Here is a 22,403-nt window from a genome sequence, read left to right on the forward strand (position 1 = left end):
TCATCATCATCATCATCATCATCATCATCATCATCATCATCATCATCATCATTATTATCTTACAATCACCAGAACTCTACTCCTTCCAGAAGAATTAAACTTCTGCTTAGCCCAGAAGACATAATTAGGAGTAAAGAGGAAAAGTTGAATAGAAACAGAATTAGGCTTGGTGAAAGGAAATCTTTCTTAATAGAACAATCCATAGACAGAATGGACTGCTTCCAAGAGACTGCGGCCTTCCCTCAAGTAATATCTTTGAAGAAAGGTTGGGTGGCCATGTGTCAGGCATATTGTAGACAATCTCCTTTCAGTTATTCTTTCACTTTAGATTCTCTTTGAATTATGAAATTCTGTGATATGAATTTGAGAAGCAACATAAAATTTCCAATAATCACGAATGGAAAAGAATGCCAAGATTTAGAGCAGAAAGGGACCTTGGAGATAAATTAGTTCAATCATCTTATTTTACAACTTGGGAAACAGTTCCAGAGACTTGAGCTGACTTGTTCACAGCCACATAGGCATTGAATACATGATCTGGAATTATTTAAACTCCATGATTCTCTCCACTATATCATGTCATACTACTTTTAAATGAGGACAAAACCCCCTTCCAAATAAAAATAAAGTTACTTTGTTCCAATTTTAAGCAACTGATTTATTTAGAAATGTAGAAATTTGAATGTTAATTGGTCATTATTAGCTTTTTACATATCAGTCTAAGACCTGCTCCTAAAAAAATCCCTTAATCATGAGTCTCAAAATCACATAAATCTTATAGATCAATAGTAAAGATAATAGAGGTCTTTATTTTTAGAAACATTTGGAAAATAATGTACATGAAACAGTGAATTGACTGCTCATGTCATATTAGTATCTTTGCATCTAAAATCATCCAGCAAAATGTCACCAAAATCCTATCCAAAAGACAGGGTAAGAGGCTGCCAAATGCCCTTTGAAATTATCTCTGGCCTGCTAACTTTCTGCATGTTCCAAGCAAAGAGAATTGCCTATAAACCTTCTGGAAAATATGATGCTTTCCACATTAGAAGGGCATATGCTTTTCCAAATGCACTCATTGGTCAACCAATCAATGGATTTGATTTTCTCAACTTTGCTCATAGGCATATTTCCCTTGTGTGGTAAAGTATGTGTTGAGGCCCTGATTTCAAGTCAGTAAGTTTTTAGTGTCACTTAAGTAAAAGGTACTTTACTAGGTATTAGGGAGATAAAGACAAAAACACAAGATGAACCCCAACCTTCAAAGAGCTGCTGGTTCCTTCACTTGAAGAGTTTACACTCTACTGTTTAATACAGAAGGATTTTGATATATTTTGAATTTGACTTAAGGCTACCAAAACATACCTTAAGGTTCATTTGTTACTGAAACTGTTAATCCTGAAACAAAACAGTGAGAAGTTTTCAACTGACTATGATGCCTTCTTTTGATTTTCTACAATTTTAGCACATTTTTGTCTGTGGGTACGAGTTACAGAACTATTCAACTGTCCAGGATTGAATGAGGGCATCCCACAATTTTGCTCTAGGAACATAATTGGATGCATAACAGTTTGGTCACAATGGGCTATATTTTCAAACCAGAAGCTCTAACAAAAATCGTCATAGAGCAATCTTTCTAATGCTTCAGTCAAGAAATGATATAAGACTTAGCAATAAGAATGCAAATGGAACATTCTATGTAAATGTGTCCTTTTCTAGAACACTGAAGAACTGCTTATTGATATATAGCTAATCTTCACTAGCTGTGTAACAATCAAAAGGGACAGTATTCCTGAGGATTTCAGAATCTGAGTATTTGGAAGTGATCTCAACCCATCTAGTCCAACTGTGAAATAAGAAGGCTCTATGCAAAATACACCACAAGGAATCATATAACCTTTGCCAAAGAACTCCAGTGATAAGGAAACCACTATCTCCTGAGCAGCCCATTCTACATTTGGGTAACATGAATCATTAGGCAGTGTTACCTTCCATCAACAGTAACTGTCTTTCTGCAGCTTTCACCTGTTTCTCTTCATTCTAATTTCTAGGACTAGACAGAAAGGGGTAATCCTTCTTCAACATGGCAGTCTTTCAAATAATTGTACTTACTATCAGCACCACCCTCTTACCACCCCACTCCATGCCATCTCCTCTCCATCAAAGATATTCCAAGTTGCTTCAGTTCTCCATGTGACATGATCTCAAAGCCCCAAATCATATTCTCAAGACCATCATTTTCTTAATGAGTTATTTATTTTCTATATCCATTTTTCTTTTCTAAAGTCTTTTGTTTTGATTAAGGGTGAGATGAAAATGGCATCTGTGCTTCCAAGATCTTAGGTTTATTAATGAACATCACAAACATTTGCAATGCTTTCTAGATTTTTCCTGGAAGAATCTTTTTTTTTGTTAATATGAAATATTAGAAATTAGGAATAGTCATAATGTTTGAAAAATGTTCAGAGGTTTTCTATCACATTCTGGTACATGCTAGGAAAGTCAGTAAATCTCAAAATCTCTATCTCTTTATCTCTCTCTGTCTTACACACACACACACACACACACACACACACACACACACACACCAGGTTAACATATAACTGTTTTTGTACCACTTAGCAAGGAATGACCATCCCATGGTACTAAATTCTACTTTCTTTGACCATTACTGAATAAATTTTCACCATAAAGAATTTGTGAATCCACTTCTTAAGTCCCTGGAGGAAAAGTAAGTGCTTCCTCCTCTTAGAGTCTATCTCCTTTCTCTCTGAGTAGAGTCTCATATCCTATACAAGGAGTGAGAAACCTATGACGTCAAGGCCACATGTAGCCTCTAGGTCCTTGAATACCACCTTTTGACTGATTCCAAGTTTTACAAAATAATTCCTTTTATTAGCAGAAAATTTTTAAGCCCCTTTATCTCCTCTTCTGGAAGAAGAACCATTCTGTATTTTGACATGGCATAAAACAAACTATGCACTCTATGAAGTTTACTACACAGTTTTTCCTGCTGTCTATACCTTGCTGGGGTGGGGTGGGGGGCCTGGGACCATCCTCAACCCTTTCTCATTCTGGGTAAATCCATTTTCTTACATTCTGCTTACAATATACAATTCTATTTCTTTTAAAATTTATTGATATTTTCATTTTAACTTTATCTTTATTTCACATCCCCTCCCCCATTTGTTTCCTTGGTGCCCTAGTAACAATGAATAAAAAGGAAAGAACAAAAAAAGCAAAGGAGCAAATCAAACCAACAAATCATCATTCTGACCTTTATGCAAAGTTCTGCTTACAGTCCTCTCTCTATTCCTACAAAGATGGTGTAATTGTAATGGGATTTGAAGATCTTCCATGCCCCTTGTATTGGCAAGCTAACAGGTACTTAGCACTTAGTTTCAAGTTCATAATTGTGTCAAGTACTAAGACCCAGAACTTGTGAGTCCCACAGTGGGATGAACTTCCTGACTTAGCAGGAAGGGGTGGGGCAGGGAGGAGCTAATACCATATATAAGGAGACGCCCAGGCCAGAGAGGGAAGAGATTTTGAGAACAGAAATTGTGGTGGCAGAACTTATTCTGAGAGCCAGCAAGAACTTCTGTTGAGGACTTCTTCTGAAAACTGCTGGGAATAAGAACTGCTGGGAACTAGAACTGCTGGGAGCAAACAGCATGGAGGCTGAGCAGCTACCATAAGTGAGGAGAGGAGGATCCTTGCTCAAAGCAGTGAGTGAAGAGAGGAGGATCTTTGCTTGAGGGAGCCTGTTTTGTTTTAAAGGCTTGGAAATGTGGGTGTTCACTGCATTAACTGTGTGTACCAACTTCATGGCTAGTATAGGGACTTTGACTTTATGGTTTTGGGACTCGACTTTCTGGTATTTGAATAAATGCTTTGGCTCTGTCCTCCATGAGGAGAGCCTATTACATTTTGTGATTCACAACTATACTAGCATATTTATAGTCACTATGGATATTGTGATATTGCATTGTTATTATAGATGAGAAAGGCACTTTTCTACCTTTCCCTTATTGGCCAAGTTTGTTTCTTTTGGTTATCCAGGGTTTGGTTAGTTGTTCTTTCTATTTACATTCTGGGTGTCATAGTCTTATTTCTGCTTGTTTTACTTTGCTTCCATTCATAGGTCTTTCTTCCTATGCTTCTATGTATTCTCTTTCTTCATTATTTTTTAGGACAAAGAAATATACCATTATTCCAGAGACAGCTTGAACAGTGGACAGAAGGTGGGGCCTGGAGTCAGGAATGCCTGAATTAAAATTTGACCTTACTAGCTGTGTGACCTTGGGCAAGTCATTCAACCTCTGTTTGCCTCAGTTTCCTAAACTGTAATGTGCAGATAATAATAACAATGCCTACCTTAAAGAGTTGTTGTGAGGATCAAATAGAATTTCTTCAATATTTCCAAGACTTGTGACTCATGATTGTAGGTATTCCTTCCACTAAGGCAGATTAAGGCCTTTCCTTCAATGAAAGTTTTGAGAGTTGCTGAGGCTTGAAATTCATCCATTCTAGTAATGACTCCCCAAATTTAGTTACTCAAGTTCTCAGAAGACAGAGGCCCAGCAAAGGCTTTCCAATTTGGTAGGACCTACCTCTATTTATGCTTCCCTGGTATAGCCTTCCAGAACCTTAGATCATTTGTCTCCATGCCACAATCAGCAAAATTTAGGGGGATCTCAGGGGTTACCCACTATGATCTGAACTTGAAACATACCTAATTCCATGCCATTCTATTCTAATTATTGTAAGTATTTTGTGGGCAGAGAAATATTATATATAAAATCGTACGTATTTAACATGTATAGGTTTTTTTAAGGAAAAAGTTCAATTAGATGGGGCCTAAAATTTTAATATAATTGGATTGTCTGGCTGGTTAATGCCTAATACTCAGAAAATGTATATTCCTCAGAGTTAGGAGCACATCTTTCATCCTGACCTCAAGATCTATATAATTCAATGACCTCCATCCTGAAGAGCCTTACAGGTCACAACCTTTCAATAGTCTGCATTTCATTCCTTTCAGTATTGTAATGAAAATCCAAGTAGGTAAGAAAATTAGTCCTGGACTTTGTGTTATTTGACTTCTATATTAAAGGTATACACACACACACATATGGACCTAGGTTCCATAGGCTTCTCACTTTAACTTGGGTCTTATCACCAAGAGGTAGCTGCTTCTAGTGCAATTAAAGGGAGGACCTTTTTGAGTCTTGATGGGCAGTGTGTAGACAAGGGATACAAAAGGAGATTTCTATATATGTTGCACACTTGTCTCTTCTGAATGGGATGCTTTTCTGAGCCAAGTAGGAATTTTCTTAGCACTTTCCATCTTTATCTGTCAAAACAATAATATACTTATTAGGTATGAAGTGTCCAGAGTGTTGCTTACCAGTAACAAATACATAGAAAGATGCTCCCAAATGATGGATTTAATAGAGTCATCACTTATAAAGAATATCAGGGAAAGTAAGTGAGATATCCCATAATGTAGCTTTCTACCAGAGGGGTAAATGTCTTGATGACCAGTTTAATGGGAAAAGGCCTGTGTGTAAGCATGGTTTATACAGATTTCCCTTTTCTTGACTTTTTTGACTCAAGGACTATATCAAGTATGAAGGGCCAATTTATATTTGTTACTAATTTCTCTTTTCTTCTAGACTGTCTTATTTATGGAACTCACATTGTTTTGTTTTTTGGAAGGTATATTGTATAATTGCAATATGCCTCCAACTGAATTTATGATTTCTGAATGGGGTCATTGTCTGCTCCTCCTTCCCAAGGCTTCACTTCACTAAAATCAACTGTGGCAACATTAATCATACAAAGAAGGATTTGCGGCCACCAGATTTTCTCTAATATATAAAAGGAGGGAAGGGAAACAGTAGCAAAGAAAGGACAGTGAGCAATGGAGATGGATGAAGGTGGGAGAGCAGTCCCTGTGGATAAAAAGCAGTCAGAACTACAGTGGAAGAAACAGTTTCTCTCCAAGCTCAGCTCTCTCTCATAAAGGGAAAGGAAGTGATCCTTTACAGCTAAATGGAGATGAGATTTAAGTAAGTCCCTCTCTAATAGGCAAGTTAGGGAAATGTACTTTCCTCTGTCTTTTCTATAGTCTTGTCAGTTTTCTACTGGTAGAAAGTGTCCTTTGCTCTTCAGAGCACAATATGCTTCACCTGTAATGTCACTGAGGAAGGGAAACAAGGACAAACCTAGGCTGGATCAACCTCCAGATCCTCCTGAGTTCCTCTCCACATGGCACCTTCTGTCCTCTGATATTCCCACCACCTTGGTGCAGTCTTCATGACTGAACTATTGCAATAGTCTTCTGGTTCATATCCCTAACCCAAGTTTCTCTACCTTCTAATCCATCTGATAATCAGCTGTCAAATTGATCTTTCTGATTTGGAGGTCTGACCATGTCACCCTGACCTCATTCAGTAACTCCACTGGACTATTACCTCCACGATTAAATAAAATCTTCTGATTTTTAAAAGATCTTCATAACATGGTCCCTTCACACTTTTCCAGTCTTCTTTTGACTTCCTCCCCTCCACATACTCTGAGATCTAATGACATTGATCTTTTTGATATTCTTTCCACAAGACACTCCATCTCTCAATTCTGAGCATTTTCACCAGCTTTCTGCCACACCTGCAATGCTCTCCCTCTTCATTTCTGTCTCCTAGCTGCCCTGGCTTCCTTCAAGTCTCAGCTGAAGTCCTGCCTTCTGCAGGAATCTTTCCCAGTCCCTCTGGATCTTAGTGTCTTCATTCTGAAATTTCACCAAATGTATCCTATCATAATATCTATAGACATACATACATACATTTCTATACATGCATTTGAATATGTATCTAGACAGATATGACATATTCAAATAATATGCATATAAGCATCTAGATGCATGTATGATGAATAAATAGGTAGATATATGTATGTATATATACATTATACATATGTACATACACACACACACACACATATATATATATAATCTTGTTTAGTAGAAAGTTGTTTGAGATTAACTGGGCTTCATTTATGTTTGTTCCAATAATTCTCTTTAATGAGCATAATATTCTAATATTTTGTTTTCAGCCATTGTTATTTCCTCATCTACATCTACCAACAGGAGTATAGTTACATCTACAAATGGGGAGGGAATATTTTTCTCTACCCACTTCAAATCTGTATCAATATTATTAGAAGTAAGAATAGCCATTCTACTGGAAATATTTGTGAGGCTCCTAACTTTATTCCCTTTAGAGAAACTTTCATATATCACAGTAAATTCTTCAACTTCATCATATGAAAAAGGCAATGTTTTATGTAGTATATCAAAATGTCAATGCCATGAAACTCTCTTCTCAAAATTTATGACTATCTTATTCCTTTGCAAAGTTCGGCGCTCAAACATCTTGAAGGACCTTCTGCTTTGGTAACATCATCTTAGTGCAAGGTGGTCAGATTGTGAACTTTTCTAAATTGTTAATTGAATTTTAATATCATTTGTTTTCTTTGTGATATTTTATGCTTTATTTTATGAATTTAGAAATATGATTCTGAGAAAGGGTCCATAATCTTCACCAGGCTGCCCAAGACATTTATGACACACAATATTTAAGAACCCTGGTCTTGGTGTAAATTATACTTCATTATAGTTCACTACTTAGAAAAGTGATCATTTTCCTGTGGCAATATGATAATATAGCTAACCAGAATATTTAAATAATGGGAAAACCCACTCTCATTCTTTAATAACTAATCACATTAACATAGGATCTTAAGGTTACAAAGTGTTTTCTTCACAACTGAAAGAGGTAGTATGCTTAGCACTATTTTTAAACAGGAAAGACAAATTCTGAAAGATTGTGACTTATTTAAGGTCATGCACCTGGTAAATGTTTGAGTCAGGATTTGAGCTCAAATCTCCTCACTCTAAATTATGCATCTTATAAATTATGCCTCCCAGATAAATGGGAGTCTGTATCAGAAAACTAGCCACTAACTATTCTTTCACTTGAATTGATGAAACACAATCAGTGTTGACAAAACAATAGAATAGAATTTGAAGTTAGCTTGAATGATATTTTAAAAAGATGCTCACAAATTATGTTATAACAATCATAATGATTCTGTTATTCAATAGTTATGTCCAGAAGAAACAGGGTCAACGGTCAACAACACACAATAAGTCAAGGCCTCCTTATCAGGAAGAATCCATAATTGTAGAGAATACCAGCAAAAAAAATCTGTTACTGTGCTTCATTTTGGCCCTGTGGGAAACCACAGGTCTAATCCAAAGGCAAAAAGGGAACAATCTCAAAAAAAGAGAAACAAAAAAAAGAGGGAGGGAGGGAGGGAGGAAGGAAGGAAAAAGGAAAGAAGGAAACTTCCCTTAAGTCATCTGATCACTTCCTTCCAGAAAGATAACCTCTTTTTTTCTGAACCTTTCCTTTCAAAAATGCTATAAGTGCCTTGAGAAAGTGAATTCACACACACATAAATTCCTACTCAAAAGTTGTTTCACATTTATCACAAAAGAACAACTTTTTTTTTTACTAGTTGTAGGCTAATTCACTATTTGGTCTGGTTCAACAAGTTCAAGTATTTTGTTTGTTTTGTTTTTTTTTAAATGTAGTAGGCACATGGATGAACCATAAAAATGTGTTGAAAAATACATAGTACTAGAATGAATTGATATAAAACACAACTCCCTTTCTTAAGTCAGGAACTGGGGTGAATTCCTCAGCAGAAAGCTCTAACTCTTACCTCCCTTTTTGCTCAGATCAAGCCTTTTGTATTTATACTATAAGGTCTGCAAAAATCCAGGTATGGATAAGGGAATGGGTGGAGTTGAAGATTGCCCCACTCTCGATAGCTGGAAACATCCCAGGAGTCAGCCCAAACTCCAACCACCTTGGCAACTTATTTTATGCAAAACTGATCAGCACTAATAATTGATAGAAATTTGTTATGTTTATATAATATCAAATATCAGGAGGAAAACTGAAAATTTCACTCCTAAATATCAGTTTCCAAATATCTGGATCTTCATAATGATTACAGCAGAACTCTCCTCTAACGATGTTCATTCTTACTGTAGAGGTGATCCTGGGCATCAAGGTTATGTCAGTGAAATACAAGGTCTGAAGGTCCTGACAAGTTGAATATGGGCCTGGAGATGAACTGGATTTCTACTGCTGACCTGCTAGCTAAATCTGGAGGGGTTCTTACCATGTTTGCCATAGGTCAGTGATTTTTTCAGTGACAGCAACTCTTGAAAATTGTCAATTAAGATATAGAGTTTCACTCTTCATTGATAGTGGGATTGACCACAGTGATGAAATTTCAGATCCTTGAAGCACTGAAATAATTACGGATGGAATAAATAAATGAAATAATGACCATATTTCACATGAGGACCATATTTCCTCAGGTTTTCATCCAGCTATCCTTTATTGTGGAGATGTGCTCCTTATATGGAGAATCTTCATGCTAGCCCTTCAGGGTTGGCAGCTTAATGGCATTATTAGTCACCTTTTCCTATTAGGAAACTTGAAATACTATACTTAAAAACTAAATTGTTCTATTATAGCATCAATGTGGATATTCTGTGCAACAAAGTAGGTCATTACCTACCTATGCCTGCCCATCCGGTGTGTCTCTTGTCCATATGGGCCAATAAGTTTGCCACAGGTGGTCCTGCCTATATATGAGAAGCTTGCCTTGCTTTCTTTTGACATCAAAAGGCTAGAATTACAGTACATGAGATTGCCCATTGGTTATTCCTTATTCCTTTTATATGACCAACCTGTCTTCTTTTTCACTTAAACATTTCTTCCATGACATCTTTTACTCCATTTCTCCTTTGTAATATATTGTTTATAATGTGTTGCAGACTTTTAGTATACACCATTTGTCTCTTCATTGCCTTCTGTATGATTCTTATTTTAAGAACAGAAAATTATATAGAAAATCAGCTTTGGAGCAAAAACTTGAACCCAGGACTCCAGGTCCCCATATCAGCAGTCAATAGCTTTAGAATACCCTGTTTCTTAAATAATTCATCAGGAAACCCCAGAGCAGGTAAATACTAAAAAGAGTCATAACAAATGACCTTTCTTCTATTAGCTTTCTGGACAACAACCCAAAATAGGGAACACAATCTGGTCACCAAGTTCAGTGGGATATGTGTGCAATAAAGTCAAATGAACTCCGAGTCCTTCACTGTAAATTAATTACCAATATGGTATTCATGGGATTTTGAGTGTCTAATAAATGAAGCCAATGTACAAGATCCCTCTGATGAGATGATTTTTCAAGAAGTTAGGTAGGCTGGATATTCATGTGGTTGTGGTCCTGGTACCAAGTTATCATCCAACTCCATTCATAGAGTCCTCAGAGTGGGGAGCAAGTGCAAATAATGCTGACCATATTTTGCAAATAGTCAATGTGTCCTATTGGTGCCATTAAATATCAGTCAGAATCTGTCCATTGAGTACTCTGGCATACTTATTATTGCTATTTTTAGTGTTATTATCTCTTTGGATTTAAAATCATGTCCTTGGTTAAAGATAAAAGATGATTTGTGTTATAAATACAGAGAGTATTTTATTTAGCGATAACATAGGTCCTGAATTCACCTGCTGGTACATGAATAGGATTCTTCATGGGCCTAGAAAGCTCCCAAGAAGCTGTCCTTTTCATTTTACATTGCTTAAAAAATGGAAGCACTGGTAAATGTAGCAAGAGCTCTTCAGTTTTAGGGGGTGGCTTGACCCCATCAACAAAGAAGCACTAGCTTTAGGCCAGACCAACATTAGAGGGTAATGGTCTGTTGATTGACTGTTTACTGCAGAGATGAATGACTGTGATCTAGGGGGAGGGGTTATTTGTCCATTTACCTAGGGCAGCTGAAGTCCCTAAATGGGCTATAGGTAAGAAGCCACTAGTAATGATGATGTACTTTCCCTTGGTGCTATGCAGGGTTTTCCTTTTCTGTCTCCCCCCTCAAAGCTATTAAGGCTGTAGTCAGTGGGTGACACAACGGTAATTTGTTGGAAATCACAATTTGCTAAGAAACCCTCACAAAACCCCAAGAGCCCATTATATTAGCAGAAGTGACAAGAAAATAAATGTTTTTGACAAGGAAGCGCTCAGATGAGGGAAGATAGCTCGAATGTTGGCGATTATTCAGGGAATCAAACTTATTTAAACACACTGTCTCTGATACTTAATAAATGTTATAGTGTGGCTTTTTGTGGCTAATAAAACTTGGTTTACATTCCGCCCCTTCCCTGCTATCATTTGCCTCCCTGGGCTCACTTAGAGTGCATTAAGGCGCTGCACACAAGATCAGGGCGATTTGCTGCAAAACTTAAATAATTCATTTATGCACCACTGCTTTCAGACAGTGTTTTTACAAATGCTGTAATGAGACAAGCTGTGAAATGTTTTACATGGGAAAAAAAGGCAAGCAACCTTCCAAAAGACAGCCCCACTTTCTAAGGCTTGCTACTCTGAAGTCTATCACATCTGTAAAATGGGAATGACACCCATATATCTGAATGTTATTGATTTAGACCTGGAAGGGACCCAGAGTCATCTAGTACATCATTCTTACAGATAACAAAATTGTGGCTCAAAGAGCTGAAGTGACTTTACCAAGGTCATCAGGTAATAAGCAACAGAGAAAGGATTGAAATTCAGGGTGTGGGCCATGAAGTTCCACAATCTTTTCCCTGGCCCATAGCACCTCTTGTTTATCCAGTGACCTTTTCTTAGCCTTGACTTGAACCTTTGCTGTTGACATTTTCATAGCTCTTAATATAGTTGATCACTCCCTCTTTTCAATAGACTCATCCCTTTGGATCCATGACAAAACTTACTTCTAGGGCTCCTTCTTCTGATCTCATTGCTCCTTCTCATTTCCTTTTAGGTGTAGGTGTATTCCACAGCACTGCCTTCAACCTTCTCTTTTCTTGTTACTCTCTCACCCTTGGCTGTCTCAGCTACTCTTGGGGCTTCAATGGTCACATCTGTACAGCTTATACCTGCACATTCAGCCCTGATCTTTCTCTTTAACTCTAGTCTTACATTTCCAGTTGCTTGTTGAATATTGCTACCTGAATGCCTTGTTGACACAATACACTTATCATGTTCCAAACTGAACCCATCTTCTTCCTCTTGAGTTTCCCTCCTTCCCAGTGGAAGACTGGATTAGTGGAAAGAGATCTAGGTCTGGAGTCAGGAAAGACCTAGGTTTTAATCCTGACTTCAATACTAGTTACTTAAGATTGGACAATCTTTTCAAACCTCAATTTCTCCAACTATAACATTGGAATAATAATAATCAGAATATCTTCCTCATGAGGCTATTGTGAAAAAAGTATATTTGAAGATGGGTGGTAGTTTTTGTTATTATTTCTGTTGATCTCACCACCAGCATCCTGATCACCCAGGCATGAAATGTCAGTCATCTTTAGCTCATTTTTTTTCCTGCCTCACCCCCAACATCCAGTTAGTTGCATGCTTATGGATTTCTACCTCAGAAATACCTCCTGTTTTCTTCGGTCATCTTTCATTCATACCACCACCACTCAATTCAGACATTTACCCCCTTTTACTAAGATTATTGAAAAGAGACAGTTTTTCCAATACTGGTCTCCCTGCCTTCAGTTTCTCTTCTTTCTAAATGCATGGCTTCCAAGATAATTTCATTAATGTATACATATGATCATACAAGACACAGATAGGGTCACAAATGGTAGGGTGGCAGAGTGGAAACTCTAGCTAGCCTGACATTAGGACACCTGGGTTCAACTTCTTGCTTTGGTGTTTATGTAACTAATCATCCTATGCCACTGGCACCCACAAAGTATCAAGAGAAAGTGACTGAGTCTCTTGTTACTTAGGTAGACCCCTTGTCATGAACTTATGGAAGGACATGAGCAATAGTTGCAAAGGACAGGCTGTTATGTATCGATTATAACATGAATCATTGGGGGAAATGCATATCTATGAAATCACAGTTCCGTTTGAGGAAACAAGGGTTATAGTACAAATGTGATATACTTCACAGGGTTGGGAAGAAATGAATCCTTAGTTTTAAGGTACCATAAGATGTAAAAAATTGTTATTAATATGTTATTTTTTACTAAAATCTTTCTGTGGCTCCTTATTGCCTAAAGGTAACTATCTACTTAGCATGTAAAGCCCTCCATATTCTGGACCTGCCATATTTTTCCATTCTTATTTCATTCTACTCCCCTTCACATATGTTCCTTCCAAATGAAATTATTACCTGTTCCTGAGTATTATATATTTCCATTCTTATGATTGCATAGGCCAACTTCCATGCCATCCAAACACTCACTATCTCTACCTGTTAATATCCTTTTCTTCCTTCGGTGTCCAACTCTACTACTTACTTCATGAAACCTTCCCTGATGCCACAAGCTGAAAGTGTTCTCTATGTTCCCAAAATATTGTCTGAAAGGTGCGTGGTATAAACAAATAGGCTGCCACACCTTACAAACCAAGAACTGTGCAAAAGAAATGGCATAAGGGACATCATAAAGACAGAAGAAGAAGAAGAGGAAGAAGAAGAAAGAAACAATAGAAAAAGGTAGGTAAGTAATGTGATGAGAGGATGCAAGCAAAAGATAACTGATGTATATACTGTGTGAAGTAAAGTAGAGGAAGGCTTCCTTCATTAAATGGACCTCCTATATAAGACCGACAGGAGAAAATACAGATGGCTTACACAAAAATAAATAGGACTGATGATTTGCAATCTACATTGGTAGAAGGAATACCCACCTTGATTAGATCACAGATCTATCATAGTTCTTTCCCTCTGTCTCTCCTTTGTGGGTATCACATTCTTTTTGGCATCATCATTATTTGTTTCTCTAACATATCGAATAGACTGTGATTTGCTTGAGTACATTACTTTTCATCTGTATTTCCTTGAGACCTAGCATCTAATTTAGCAATTGAGAGATTATTGGTAACCTTGAGGAGATCAGTTTCAGAGGAATGGTGACTTGAGAAGTCAGATTGCAAAGGTTTCTATAAATAGGAAGAGAAAAAATGAAGAAAGTGACTGTGGACTGCTTTTTACTAGAAGTCAAAGGTGACATATAGGATAATGCCTTGAGAAGACATTTGGTTCAAGTCAATTTTTTATGATTGTGTTTTATTTACAAATGAAGGAAACATTGTCATGTTTGCAGGTAGAAAAGCAAATGGGGAGTGGTTAAATATTACAAAAAGAGGAAATTATTGTAGGGCATAAGGGTAGATAGGTAGATGGGATCAAGTATATGAGGTAGAAGGATTAGCTTTGGTGAGAAGGGCCACCAAGGTATTTACCTATATCCCCCACAATACCTACATCAAAAGGTATCACTTATAATAATAAATGCTCAGTATTTTTTTAATATCAGTGGGATTTTTCTAAGCTGGTTAAGCTTCACAACAAAAGGATGTAAAGATGCTCTAACAAATTTTCTGTGGCAAGCTCAGTAGTGCTTATGGCTATCTCATAAATTTTACTACAATTTCCTAAAATTGAGCATAAGATTATATCTATCCTCAATCCCAGAGTGAAACAATAAAAATCTGGCTGTTAAAAGAATTTTTGCCTCATGAAATCATTGTTCAAAGAGTACCATGTCCATAGTCAGCCTAGGAAATTTAGGACTGAGCAATCTATGGAATAATAGATAGCTCACTCAAAAATAAATGTAATAACATTGTTTTCTAGATTGTATTCAAGCACTTTAAAATAATTTAATATCATTATTTCTTCTTCCTTCAATTCTTTCTGGGTTGAGGCATGAATATAAAGTAATTCCACAGGTGATAACACCATCACTCATGATAACAAAATCTAATTTATTTCAATAAATTTCTTCTGTAATTTAAAACTAGTTAAGAAACTTAGAAAAATAAATTTGGACTTTTCCCCCTACCAACTTACACCCTAATATCTTGAAGTCTTTTTTTCTGATAGCATCTAGAAACAAGAATTTGCTTTGAAGTGTTACAGAAACTAAGTAGTTTACTAGCATCTTTTTAAGTTATGTATAGCTAATTCATTAAAATATTTGCCAGAATTGTTTACTGAATAAAAATCCTCCATCTTTTTAAATGAATAGAGCATTGGGAATGATCCCCATTTTTGTTTATTTAGACAAATATCCTCCAAACTTTCTCTTGGAAAGTGATTTCTCATGGTGCTCACTCTCCCAGCTCATGCTTGCTCTGGCTCCATGCCTCTCCTTCCTTGATCATGCAGTGCTGGTGAAGGGGAATCCAGGCAAATGACAGTGTGTGAGAAGATGCAGAGAAGAGAAAAAACACCTCTAGGGAAATAATAATAAAACTTCCACTTGAGAATTGTCTGTGAATAGAACTCACAGTTTACTTATGTGAATGCAAATTGTATGCAAATCGCTGTGCAGCTGATTTAACTATTTTCCTGCTAGAATGTGACTATTGAGGAAATCCCAGTAGAGCTCATTGATTAAATGATTCCTTTTTTAAAATTCTTGATTCTGATGCTTTCTGCCCTCTTTTGGAATCATTGATTCATATTGGTAAAACTGGAGGCTTTGTGGAATTCTGTGAGGGCATGGACATAAGCACAAAATCTAGCCCTTGATGCTTTAAAAAAACAAAGCTTTTTTTTGTTCAGGTGAAGCCTGACTAAAAAACTGGGACTCTTGCCTTATACTGTCCTCCATCTGTCAGAGTAGGAGGGAAAGATTTCCAAAGATAGAGGCCCTCTCTGGAAAAACACTCTGCCCTTTGGGAGTCCTCCAGCATATCTGAATTCTATGAGAGAACACAGGAAGAAATGAGCTACAAAGGGAGAGCCAGACTCATAACAATAAACAGATCTCAGACACAGCAAGACTTGCATTTGGCTCTAAAACCCAAAGCCATGATGAAGTCTGAGAAAATATATTCTTTCATCCCCATAATATGGTATCCGGATCTTCACAGTTAATTGTTTCCTATAGCCAGAACATTATGTTATGTTTCAATCATTTAGGATCATAGATCTTGAGCTGGAAGGGGACTCAGAGTCATATAGTTCAACTCCAAAATTTTATAAGTCACAAAATTGCAATCCATAGCAATCAATAATTTACCCAAGGTCAACACAAGTAGTCATCATGAGTCACAGGTTAGGAAACCAGGTCTTCTGATTTTAATATAAAGGGAGGGAAAGGAAAAAGCATTCATATAATGTCTGCTACGTGCTGTGCACCAGTGAGAATCTCTCTCTCTCTCTATGTCTCCCTCTCCCTCTCTTCCTCTCTCTCTCTCTCTCTCTCTCTCTCTCTCTCTCTCTCTCTCTCTCTCTCTCTCTCTCTCTCTCTCTCTCTCTCTCTCTCTCTCTCTCTCTCTGTCTCTCTTTCCCCTCTCTCTCTCCTCTTTCTCTTTCCTCTCTCTCTTTCTTTCTCCTTTTCTCTCTCTCCTCTCCCTCTTTCCCTCTGTCTCTCTCCCTCTCTCCCCCTCTCTCTGTTTCCCATCATCTCTCTATCGTTGTCTGTCTGTCTGTTTATCTCTTCTCTATGTTTGTCTATCTCACATGAGCCTTATAACAATCCTATGAGGTAGATGTTATTATTATATGCATTTTATAGATAAAGAAAACAAGTCAAACAGAGGTGAAATGATTTGCTCAAGGTTACACAGCTAGCAAATGTCTAAGACGAGGTCTTTCAGACTCCAGGTCCAATGCTCTATTCATTGTGCCATTATGTCTGGGACATAGCAGGTACAAAATAAATGCTTATTGATTGACTGACCAGCTGCCTCTAACAAAGCCAGTAACATCTCTTTTTTTTTACTCCCTCCCTGTATTGGTTGTTTTATTTGATCCTGGGCCATGACTCACTGGATGAATTCTATCTCACCCATCCACCTCTTATCTTAACTTGCTGTTGGTGGAACCAAGTTGGCATATCATCTGCTAGGACACGATTCATTGAAGAAGAACCAAAGCTGTATAGCTTGGACATTTCTGAGCCCGGGTTTAAATCTCACTGAGACTCCCCCCACCCCTTAAAATGGAGAATTATAGAGTCTAAGAATTAGAAGAATGTATCAGAGAAAATCTAGTCCAACACGTAACTGATTCAGAATCCTTTTTTATACAACAAACCTGGTTAGTAACCCTCCAGCTTTCATTTGTAGATTTCCAAAGAGTGAAACTCATTTCACTTTTGTATGCCTCTCATTGGTAGCAAATTGTTATTCTTTTTATTACACCTAAATTTGTCTCTTTTCATCCCCTATTTGTTGCTTCTAATTCTGTCTTCTCTTGTCAAGTAGGTCAAGGCTATTCTCTTTTCCATGAGACAACACTTAAAGAAAGATGTCACTGGCCACCCCAACCCCCAAATCTTCTCTTTCTTGGGAAAATATTTCTAATTTCTTTAACCAATCATCATTTTTAACAAATTCAATATGCTGGTTGTTCTATTTTAAAATATCCTTCCAGAAATGTGGTAGCAAGAAGAGAGCATACTTGGGGTCTAATAAGGGCCGAGTACAATGAGACTATCACATTCATAGTCCTGGATCATGTGATAACATAATACGATATAAAATTGTATTTGCTTTCTTGAATGTCATGTTACATTATTAACAACCAATAAGTTTGCAGTCCACTAATGTTCATTAATAAAATGAATTCCTAATTTTCCTTTCCCCTGTCTTGCACTTGTGAGTTTGATTTTTTTAATCTAAAGGCTTACATTTCTCCCTACTAAATCTCATATTATTAGATTTGTCCTGATATTTGTTTAGAAACATCAATCAGTGGACTAATAAATGATAGTTTATTAATCACCTACTGTGTGCCAGGAACATAGTGCTGGTGTTATAAATCTAAGCATTAGCTAGGTGCCAGTATTATAAAGAATGAAACTATCACTGCCTTCAAGGATCTTATATTCTAATGGGGAAATGAGTAATACATACACACACACACACACACACACACACACACACACACATATATATCCACATTCTTGCTCAATGCTGGAGTCTTAGTTTCTTACCTGCAATATGAAGGGACATGACTAGATAATTTGTAAGGTCACAAATAGCTCCTACCCAATGTTAATCCAAAATAGCCTTTTCACTGTCACTTATAAAGAAATACAAAGAAAGGATCTGCCTCTCTTAGTGTCTTACTGGCTTGTAAATGGTGAAGATTGGAGGCCAGTATGTCAAGTGGTTCAGCTGTTTCACCTCAGCTTTTTGCCCTTTTCCCAACATGCACATATTTATAACCTGGGTTTCCCAAACAGAGTAATCTGTATTTCTGCCATCTGGTTTATACATTTTTTTAAGAGTGAAACAGGCTGACAAATGGTAAAACTAGAAAGATTCTTGTCTGAAGGAAAGTCCCTTGGTATCTTGTGAAGCAAAAGCACATTAGCTACTTGTATACCAGTAATGGCCCCAGAGACTTAAGTTTTTCAGACTCATCTAAGGGCCTTTAAATAGGACAATGCAACCTAAAATGCATTCTAGAGTCTGGATAGACTATAAAAATATTTCGTCAATTTTATGTGTGTGTGTATATATACACATATACACACATATGTATACATATATAAATTACCTTCTCAAAAAGTAAAAGGTAATATGTTTTCATTTTTCATTGATGTCAAGACTTTCTGCTGTCATCTTAGAAGAGTGGTGTCTCTTGATACATGAAATCACAAAGAGAATTCCTAATAACATCAAGTGATCTCAACATAAGTAACCTTGGTCATTCGAATAGATTCACTAGAACAACATTGTTATAAAGTAAAATCTGTGTCAAGTAAATCATAGCTTACATATAAATTAAGACATATCCTGATCTTAAAATAATTAATTGTCCAAATTCATCATATATTAAAGTTCTCATTAGAATGCAAAAAAAATCAGATCACATAGACAAAGTAACAGTAATAATTTTATTAAAGAATATTGGGAAGACTGAAAATATTAATATTTTTCTGTACTTCATGGATTGAGAGTAGAACTGAAAGTGGATTTTTTTCAGATTAGGAGTATGGATGTCTATCTCATCTTGCCTAGAAGGTATTGGAAGAAACATGATATTCAAACATTTGACTAACTCTCTTCTAGAAAAAGGATTAGCCTTGAAGTGTGTAGTACCAGAGGGTATAGCTATAGTAAATAAATATGTGTCACATGGTGAAGCAATGTGATGCATTGAATAAAGCTCGGAGCCTGGAGACAAAAAGACCCAATTTCAAATTTGGTACCAGACATTTCCTGACTGTGTGACCCTGGGTAAGTGATTTAACTGTGTTTGCCTCAGTTCCTTTATCTGTAAAATGAGCTGGAGAAGGAAATGGCAAACCACTTCAGTATCTTTGCCAAGAAAACCACACAAATGCAAAAAGAGCCTCATGTGACTGAAACGACTGAAGAACAAATGCATGGGGGCAGATTGCAGCTCAATTTTATTGAAGACTTTTTTTTTTTAAAACAGAGCTACCCCTCAAATGGAATGAGTTATCCCATGAGTTCATGAGTTTCACATCATTGGAAATACTGAAACAGATGTTGAATGACCACGTATTAGAATAGTTGTCAGAGCCCTTCTTTCATGGAATGGGCAGTAGAGTAAATGTTTTCCAAGTTCTCTTTCAATTTTGTGACTTGATAATACTATGATTCATCTAAAATCCAGAACCATCATCAATGTATCAATCTCTACAACTGTAGAAAATCGACTAAAACATCTAATGTTTAACGGCTTGTGTGGTTTTGAATTTTTGGAGTCAGCCTAATCAGAAGCATGAGAAGAGTAAGAGAAATGGGGTTTTGTTCAAAAGGGCTGCTTTGGAAAGGTGCTAACACATTTTAGCCCTTTGTCAGTTTAGGAACAGCTGAGCTCAAAATCTTATTAGCAAGAAGAATCCATTAAAATGAAAAGCTATTCGCTTTTTATCCCCTCAGCAACCATACTCTAGCTAAACTTCTAGCTTTCTAGGCTCTATCCAACTTCCCCCATGTGCTGATGACAGCTTCCTCAGCAGTGGCCTTGGGGGGGGGGGTGATCTGCAGTTTCCACTGTGCTTTCCTTCACTCCACTCCCCTTATAACCAAATGAAATAAAGGAGGGTTTTGTGCCACTGGCCTTGATGTGTTTCTATGACAATTCCCCTAAACACAAAAAGAGATCTCTGAGTGTACTACATACACTGTGTTATGTTGTGCTGCATACTATTGTAGTATATTATAGCATCCTGTAGTGTAGTGGAAATAACCCAAGATTTGGAGTCAGAGGAACTGAATTTGACAAATAGTTCTTTTACCTGCCTTTTGATCTTGGGCAATTCATTTAATCTTCCTGAGCTTTTAAAATATATATATTTTTTAGCTTTCAACATTTACTTCCACAAGATTGTGAGTCACAAATTTTCCCCCATATTTTCCCTCCACCACCCCAAGATGGCATGTAATTTAATATAGGCTCTACATATATATTTATATTTTGTTTTGTATATTATATACATTATATATTATACATATACATTTATATTAAACCTATTTTCACATTAGTCATGCTGTAAAGAAGAATTAGAACCAATGGGAGAAACCACAAGAAAGAAGAAACAAACCAAAAAAAAAAAAGAGAGAGAAAGCAAATAATATGCTTCGATCTGCATTCAGACTCCATGTTTATTTTTCTGGATGTGAGTAATATTTTCCGTCATGAGCCTTGTGGAGTTATTTTAGATCTTTGCATTGCTGAGAAGAGCTAAGTTTATAAAAATTAATCTTTGCACAATGTGGCCATTACTATGTACAATGTTCTCTTGGTTCTGCTCACTTCACTCAGTGGGCTTTTTTTTTTTAAATAAAGGTGTTGAACTACCTTGTCTTTAAATTACTCAATGACCCCAAATCCCATATGAATCAAGGCTTTTGATTTTTTTTGAGGGAGGGAGGGAGGAGAATTGTGTGTATCTTTTCATCTTTTGATTTCACTGGCCTTATTGACCTCTTTACAGATTTATTTACCTGTAGACTTTGACAGGAGTAAAATATCTAATTTCTGGAATTTTAAATTATTTTTTTAAACAACACTTTGTTAATTTTATAAACAACACCTAGATTTCCCAATGTATCCTTTCTGTCACCCCATCTCAGAATTATATCTAATAACAAAGAAGAAAAAAAGAAAAAAAATAATTGAGCAAGACTAACCAACACCTTGAAAAAGTCTGACAATATGTTTAACATTTAACACTCTATAGTCCCCCACATCTACAAAGAAAAGGAAAGGTGTCATCTTATTGCTCTTTTTTAGAGAACAAAATGGGTCATATAAGTTCAGAGCATTCCATTTTGAATGTTTGATTCTATTTATTGATTTGATTCTATTTATATTGTCATATCATTACCTTCTTTTCTTATTATTATCCCTATGGTATGTGTCTAGCAGTACAATCTCTGGTCAAAACCATGGGCATTTTAGTAACTTTTTTATACAATCCCTAATAGCTTTCTAGTATGGCTGGACTAAATTCACAAATACACTGATATTGAATTGGTGTGTCTATCTTTACATAACCCTTCTAATATCGACTATTTCCATATTTTGTCAAATTGTGTATTTTTGGACAATTTTTTGCACACATGGCAAAATGTTTTACTACTGTTTAGCAATGGGTCCCTGTTTGGATGTCTTCTAGGGTACATTGGGTTAAACTTTGACCATAATTGGGAAATCCATAATATCTTTCTGTGTAACTATTCTGAGACTAACTTTTGGATTATTAATGGAAGGACAGGTTCTCCCATGAAGGTCTGTTAGCATGTATATTGAATAGTATTTGTTCAATAGGTAGAGTTCTAGATGTACTTTGATAGTCTATTGAGAACTAGAACCTGTGACTCTGAAAAACATTGGGAATAAGATAGCATATGTATCACTGATACATAGAACCTCCAAATTCTCTTAGTTATGTGGATGCTATCCCTATTTTAAATAGGTGGCTTAATTCATTAAGTTCTAAATTTTGTGAAATTCATATTAAAATTGTAATTTTAAAACTGAAATTTTGATAAAATCATAAGAACCTAAGAGATTTTGGCTATATTCCTTTTATCTGAAAAAGTCACAAGTATAGAATATTTAAGAGAATTGACCATCAGGACAGATATGGAGAAAAATGCAGAAGTGAGACAGAGGTTTCCAGTCAAATGATCTCTCTTAGTTTCCAGACTCATGGCTGAGATGAAAGATAATTAGTTCCCTTTCCTCATCTTTTTCCCCTATCCTGGACAAATTTTATCTTTATTTTCCTATATAGTAGAGAGGAGGA

Source organism: Petaurus breviceps, unplaced genomic scaffold, assembly GCF_028583685.1.
Source record: "Petaurus breviceps papuanus isolate PSGF00001 unplaced genomic scaffold, PetGlider_PUasm1.0 90775, whole genome shotgun sequence".
Lineage (NCBI taxonomy): Eukaryota > Metazoa > Chordata > Mammalia > Diprotodontia > Petauridae > Petaurus > Petaurus breviceps.